A 7547-nucleotide genomic window follows, 5' to 3' on the forward strand; every position below is an offset into this window, starting at 1 on the left:
TCAATGATGCACTCGCAAGAAATAGGAGTTGAAGCAAAAGAGAGCATCAAAAGCAAGTATGAAACAAATTTTAAGCCTAACCCACTTCCTATGAAAAGGAATCTTGTAAATAAACAAATTCATGAAGCATAATGCAACAAGCATAGGAAAACTAGACAAGCGCAACTTCAAGATTTTCAGCATATAGAGAGGTGTTTTAGTAACATGAAAACTTCTACAACCATATTTTCCTCTCTCATAATGATTTTCAGTAGCATCATGAACAAACTCAACAATATAACTATCAAATGAAACATTCTTATCATGAGTCTCATGCATAAAATTATTACTACTCCCAACATAAGCATAATCAATTTTATTAGTTGTAGTGGGAGCAAATTCAACAAAGTAGCTATCATTATTATTCTCATCATCAAATACAGGAGGTATAGTATCATCATAATAAACTTTATCCTCCATAGTAGGCGGCACCAGAAGACCACTATCATTATAATTATCATATATGGGAGGCATATCATAATCAACATAAACTTTCTCCTCAATACCCGGAGGGCTAAAGAGATCATTTTTCATCAAAACCGACCTCCCCAAGCTTAGAATTTTCTATATCATTATCAACAATGGTGTTCAAAGCGTTCATACTAATATTACTACTAGCATGCAAATAAGGTTCCATAGGTTTTTTAATTTTTGCATTAAACCATTCATGTCTTGACTTAGGAAATAGTTTAAAAAGCTCACAAATGTTTTCCACTATGCCTTACTAGTGTTTAACAAGAAACAAAAAGATGCAATTGCAGGATCTAAAGAAAATAGCTTCGAGCACACACACAACGGCAACAGAAAAGTACTTAGTTACCTGGGACCGGAGTATGAGTGCCTTTTACCTTTCCTCCCCGGCAACGGCGCCAGAAAAGTGCTTGATGTCTACGCACGCTTCTATTCCTGTAGACAGTGTTGGGCCTCCAAGAGCAGAGGTTTGTAGAACAGCAGCAAGTTTCCCTTAAGTGGATCACCCAAGGTTTATCGAACTCAGGGAGGAAGAGGTCAAAGATATCCCTCTCAAGCAACCCTGCAATCACGATACAAGAAGTCTCTTGTGTCCCCAACACACCTAATACACTTGTCACATGTATAGGTGCACTAGTTCGGCGAAGAGATAGTGAAATACAAGTAGTATGGATGTATATGAGTGGTAATAGCAATCTGAATAAAATATGGCAGCGAGTAAACATGCAACAGAACAGTAAATAAACGGAGATTCGATGTTTGGAAACAAGGCCTAGGGATCATACTTTCACTAGTGGACACTCTCAACATTGATCACATAATAATACCACTCTACACTCTCTTGTTGGATGATGAACACCATTCATTGTGTAGGGCTACAAGAGCACCTCAATGCCGGAGTTAACAAGCTCCACAACATTCGATGTTCATATTTAAATAACCTTAGAGTGCATAATAGATCATTGCAATTATACCAAGTACTAACATAGCATGCACACTGTCACCATCACACTATGAAAGGAGGAATAGATCGCATCAATACTATCATAGTAATAGTTAACTCCCTAATCTACAAGAGATTACAATCATAACCTACGCCAAGAACTACATGATGCACACACTGTCACCATTACATCATGCAGGAGGAATAGAGTACTTTAATAACATCACCAGAGTAACACATAGATGAATAGTGATACAAAACTCATATGAATCTCAATCATGTAAGGCAGCTCATGAGATCATTGTATTGAAGTACATAGGAGAGAGATTAACCACATAGCTACCGGTACAACCCTTAGCCTCGATGGAGAACTAATCCCTCCTCATGGGAGACAGCAGCGGTGATGAAGATGGCGGTGGTGTCGATGGAGAAGCCTTCCGGGGGCACTTCCCCGTCCCGGCGGCGTGCCGGAACAGAGACTCCTGTCCCCCAGATCTTGGCTTCGCGATGGTGGCAGCTCTGGAAGGTTTCTCGTACCGTGGCTTTTCCGTATCGAAGATTTAGGTCAGGGGGCTTCTTATAGGCGAAGAGGCGGAGTCGGAGGGGTTACGGAGCCGCCACACAATAGGGCGGCGCGCCCCCCCTTGGGCCGCGCCGCCCACACGTGTGGGGCCCCCAGGGCTCCCCTCTGGTCCCCCTTTGACTTTCTGGAAGGTTCCGGGAAAAATAAGATGTTGGGCATTGATTTCGTCCGATTCCGAGAATATTTCCTTTGTAGGATTTCTGAAACCAAAAACAGCAGAAAACAGCAACTGGCCCTTCGGCATCTCGTCAATAGGTTAGTTCCGGAAAATGCATAAATATGACATAAAGTGTGAACAAAACATGTGTGTATCATCATAAAAGTAGCATGGAACATAAGAAATCATAGATACGTTTGAGACGTATCAGCTAGCATGATCCTTGTGTCCTCTGCACGGGTCTTGGCGTCGGCATCCATCCTCCTGGCCTCGGCGTCCATCTTTCTGGCCTAGGCTGCACGCAATTTGGCCTCGGCGTATGCCTTTTTTGGCCTCGACGTCTATCCTTTGGACCTCAATGACCTTTTTCGTGAGGTTGAGGTAGATGGCAGTTGCGGCCTCTTTCTCCAGACGCTTCTTCCCGTCCCTAGCTGCCATGGCAACATGATTCTTGGCCATCATCTTCTCCAAGCTCTGGGTGAACGCAATGGCCTGCGCCTCTCGGGCTAGATCAACCTTGGTAGCCTTATGGCCTCGGGGACGAGGCGGAAGGGAATGACGGCCACGCTCGTCGTCTTCGCCGTCGACGTTAACCTCTGTCCCATTCTTCACAGTTTCATCGTAGGCCGCAAAGCTTGTCTTCCACTTTTGCGCGTCCTTCAGCTTCTCCCAACAATGGACCATATGGTAGCCCTTCTTATGCACTGCCCTGAACCTCTCCAAGGCCCGGGATACCTGCAATCACACCAACGCCGCTAATGATGCACATAGAATGATGTAAATAGAATAGAATGATGATGAATGCCTCTTCTTTACCACTGAAATCACGCCAATACCGCTAACGGTGGTGTTCACAACATGTTCGACGGCGGAGCAGAACTTGCTTATCTCTTGTTTGATGTAGTTCCATCTTTTTCTGATGGACTCTTCCGTGCGAGGGCTTGGCTTCTCGTAGGGCTGGTGGAGCTTTCTCTCATTGTACTCTTGCATGACCTTGGCACAATACACCTTGCCCTTTTTTTGGGCGCCATTGATACAGTCATGGCTTGTCGCCAGCCACGCGTCGCACAAACACTTGTCCTCGTCATCAATGAATCCTTGTGTCCTGTGGATCTCCCCCTTCTTCTTGCTAGCATTGTCCGTGGTGAGGACAGACCCTGTTGGCGCGTCCTTCATGCGTGCAGTTAACACACGTCCGTTGGGAACCCCAAGAGGAAGGTGTGATCCATACAGTAGCAAGTTTTCCCTCAGTAAGAAACCAAGGTTATCGAACCAGTAGGAGTCAAGGAACACGTGAAGGTTGTTGGTGACGGAGTGTAGTGTGGCGCAACACCAGGGATTTCGGCGCCAACGTGGAACCTGCACAACACAATCAAAGTACTTTGCCCCAACGTAACAGTGAGGTTGTCAATCTCACCGGCTTGCTGTAAACAAAGGTATTAGATGTATAGTGTGGATGATGGTGTTTGTTTGCGAAGAACAGTAAAGAACAGAGTTTGCAGTAGATTGTATTTCAGATGTAAAGAATGGACCGGGGTCCATGATGCGTGCAGTTAACACACGTCCGTTGGGAACCCCAAGAGGAAGGTGTGATGCGTACAGTAGCATATTTTCCCTCAGTAAGAAACCAAGGTTTATCGAACCAGTAGGAGCCAAGAAGCACGTTGAAGGTTGATGGCGGCGAAGTGTAGTGAGGCGCAACACCAGGGATTCCGGCGCCAACGTGGAACCTGCACAACACAATCAAAGTACTTTGCCCCAACGTAACAGTGAGGTTGTCAATCTCACCGGCTTGCTGTAAACAAAGGATTAGATGTATAGTGTGGATGATGATGTTTGTTTGCGAAGAACAGTAAAGAACAATTGCAGTAGATTGTATTTCAGATGTAAAGAATGGACCGGGGTCCACAGTTCACTAGTGGTGTCTCTCCCATAAGATAAATAGCATGTTGGGTGAACAAATTACAGTTGGGCAATTGACAAATAAAGAAGGCATAACAATGCACATACATATATCATGATGAGTACTATGAGATTTAATCAGGGCATTACGACAAAGTACATAGACCGCTATCCAGCATGCATCTATGCCTAAATAGTCCACTTTCAGGTTATCATCCGAACCCCTTCCGGTATTAAGTTGCAAACAACAGACAATTGCATTAAGTATGGTGCGTAATGTAATCAACACAAATATCCTTAAACAAAGCATCGATGTTTTATCCCTAGTGGCAACAGCACATCCACAACCTTAGAACTTTTACATCCTTTGTCCCAGATTCAATGGAGGCATGAACCCACTATCGAGCATAAGTACTCCCTCTTGGAGTTACAAGTATCAACTTTGCCAGAGCCTCTACTAGCAACGGAGAGCATGCAAGAACATAAACAACATATATGATAGATTGATAATCAACTTGACATAGTATTCAATATTCATCGGATCCCAACAAACACAACATGTAGCCTTACAAATAGATGATCTTGATCATGATAGGCAGCTCACAAGATCTAACATGATAGCACAATGAGGAGAAGACAACCATCTAGCTACTGCTATGGACCCATAGTCCAGGGGTGAACTACTCACACATCGATCCGGAGGCGATCATGGCGATGAAGAGACCTCCGGGAGATGATTCCCCTCTCCGGCAGGGTGCCGGAGGTGATCTCCTGAATCCCCCGAGATGGGATTGGCGGCGGCGTCTGTGGAAGGTTTTCCGTATCGTGGCTCTCGGTACAGAGGGTTTCGCGACGAAGGCTTTAAGTAGGCGGAAGGGCGGAGTCGGAGGAGTCACGGGAGCCCCACAGGCTAGGGCCGCGCGGGCCCCCCTTAGGCCGCGCCGCCCTAGTGTGGCGGCGCCCCGTGGCCCCACTTCGTTTCTCCCTCGGTCTTCTGGAAGCTTCGTGGAAAAATAAGCCCCTGGGCGTTGATTTCGTCCAATTCCGAGTATATTTTCTTACTAGGATTTCTGAAACCAAAAACAGCAGAAAACAGCAACTAGCTCTTCGGCATCTTGTTAATAGGTTAGTGCCGGAAAATGCATAATAATGACATATAATGTATATAAAACATGTGAGTATCATCATAAAAGTAGCATGGAACATAAGAAATTATGGATACGTTTGAGACGTATCAAGCATCCCCAAGCTTAGTTCCTACTCGCCCTCGAGTAGGTAAACGATAACAAGGATAATTTCTGAAGTGACATGCTATCATAATCTTGATCAATACTATTGCAAAGCACATGAGATGAATGCAGCGATTCGAAGCAATGATGAAGACAATGAGTAAACAACTGAATCATATAGCAAAGACTTTTCATGAATAGTACTTTCAAGACAAGCATCAATAAGACTTGCATAACAGTTAACTCATAAGCAATAAGTTCTTAGTAGAAAGCTTTGAAACAACACAAAGGAAGATATAAGTTTCAGCGGTTGCTTTCAACTTCAACATGTATCTCATGGATAATTGTCAACACAAAGTAATATAACAAGTGCATTAGGTAAACATGTAAGAATCAATGCACACAGTTTACACAAGTGTTTGCTTCTAAGATAGAAAGAATAGGTAAACTGACTCAACAATAAAGTAGAAGAATGGCCCTTCGCAGAGGGAAGCATGGATTACTATTTTTGTGCTAGAGCTTTTCATTTTGAAAACATAGAAACAATTTTGTCAATGGTAGTAATAAATCATATGTGTTATGTATAAGACATCCTATAAGTTGCAAGCCTCATGCATAGAATACTAATAGTGCCCGCACCTTGTCCTAATTAGCTTGGATTAACACGGATTATCATTGCATAACATATGTTTCAACCAAGTAACACAAAGGGGTACCTCTATGCCGCCTGTACAGAGGTCTAAGGAGAAAGCTCGCATTGGATTTCTCGCTTTTGATTATTCTCAACTTAGACATCCATACCGGGACAACATAGAAAACAGATAATGGACTCCTCTTTAATGCATAAGCATTCAACAACAGATAATATTCTCATAAGAGATTGAGGATTTGTGTCCAAACTGAAACTTCCACCATGATTCATGGCTTTAGTTAGCGGCCCAATGTTCTTCTCTAACAATATGCATACTCACACCATTTGATCATGAAAATCGCCCTTACTTCAGACAAGACGAACATGCATAGCAACTCACATGATATTCAACAAAGGTAAAAGTTGATGGCGTCCCCAGAAACATGGTTACCGCTCAACAAGCAACTTATTAAGAAATAAGATACATAAATACATATTCTTCACCACAATAGTTTTTAAGGCTATTTTCCCATGAGCTATGTATTTTAAAGGCAAAGAATAGAATTTTAAAGGTAGCACTCAAGTAATGTACTTTGGAATGGCAGAGAAATACCATGTGGTAGGTAGGTATGGTGGACACAAATGGCATAGTTTTTGGCTCAAGGATTTGGATGCATGAGAAGAATCCCTCTCAATACAAGGCTAGGCTAGCAAGGTTGTTTGAAGCAACTCAAGTATAAAATGGTGCAGCAAGACTCACATATGAACATATTGTAAGTATTATAAGACTTTACATCGTCTCCTTGTTGTTCAAACACCTCAACCAGAAAATATCTAGACTTAGAGAGACCAATCATGCAAACCAAATTTTAACAAGCTCTATGTAGTTCTTCATTAATAGGTGCAAAGTACATGATGCAAGAGCTTAAACATGATCTATATGTGCACAACAATTTCCAAGTATCAAATTATTCAAGACATTATACCATTTACCACATGCAGCATTTTCCGTTTCCAACCATATATCAATGAATGAAGTAGTTCAACCTTCGCATTGAACATTAAGAATAAAGCTAAGAACACATGTGTTCATATGCAACAGCGGAGCGTGTCTCTCTCCCACAGAAAGAATGCTAGGATCCGATTTTATTCAAACAAAAACAAAAATAAAAGCAAACAGACGCTCCAAGCAAAGTACATAAGATGTGACTGAATAAAAATATAGTTTCACTAGAGGTGACCTGATAAGTTGTCGATGAAGAAGGGGATGCCTTGGGCATCCCCAAGCTTAGATGCTTGAGTCTTCTTAAAATATGCAGGTAACCACGGGGGCATCCCCAAGCTTAGACTTTTCACTCTTCTTGATCATATTGTATCATCCTCCTCTCTTGACCCTTGAAAACTTCCTCCACACCAAACTCAAAACAAACTCATTAGAGGGTTAGTGCATAATTCATATATTCAGAGGTGACATAATCATTATTAACACTTCTGGACATTGCACAAAGCTACTGAAAGTTAATGGAACAAGGAAATCTATCAAACATAGCAAAACAGGCAATGCGAAATAAAAGGCAGAATCTGTCAAAACA

The sequence above is a fragment of the Lolium perenne genome, chromosome 6 (genome assembly GCF_019359855.2).
Source record: "Lolium perenne isolate Kyuss_39 chromosome 6, Kyuss_2.0, whole genome shotgun sequence".
Lineage (NCBI taxonomy): Eukaryota > Viridiplantae > Streptophyta > Magnoliopsida > Poales > Poaceae > Lolium > Lolium perenne.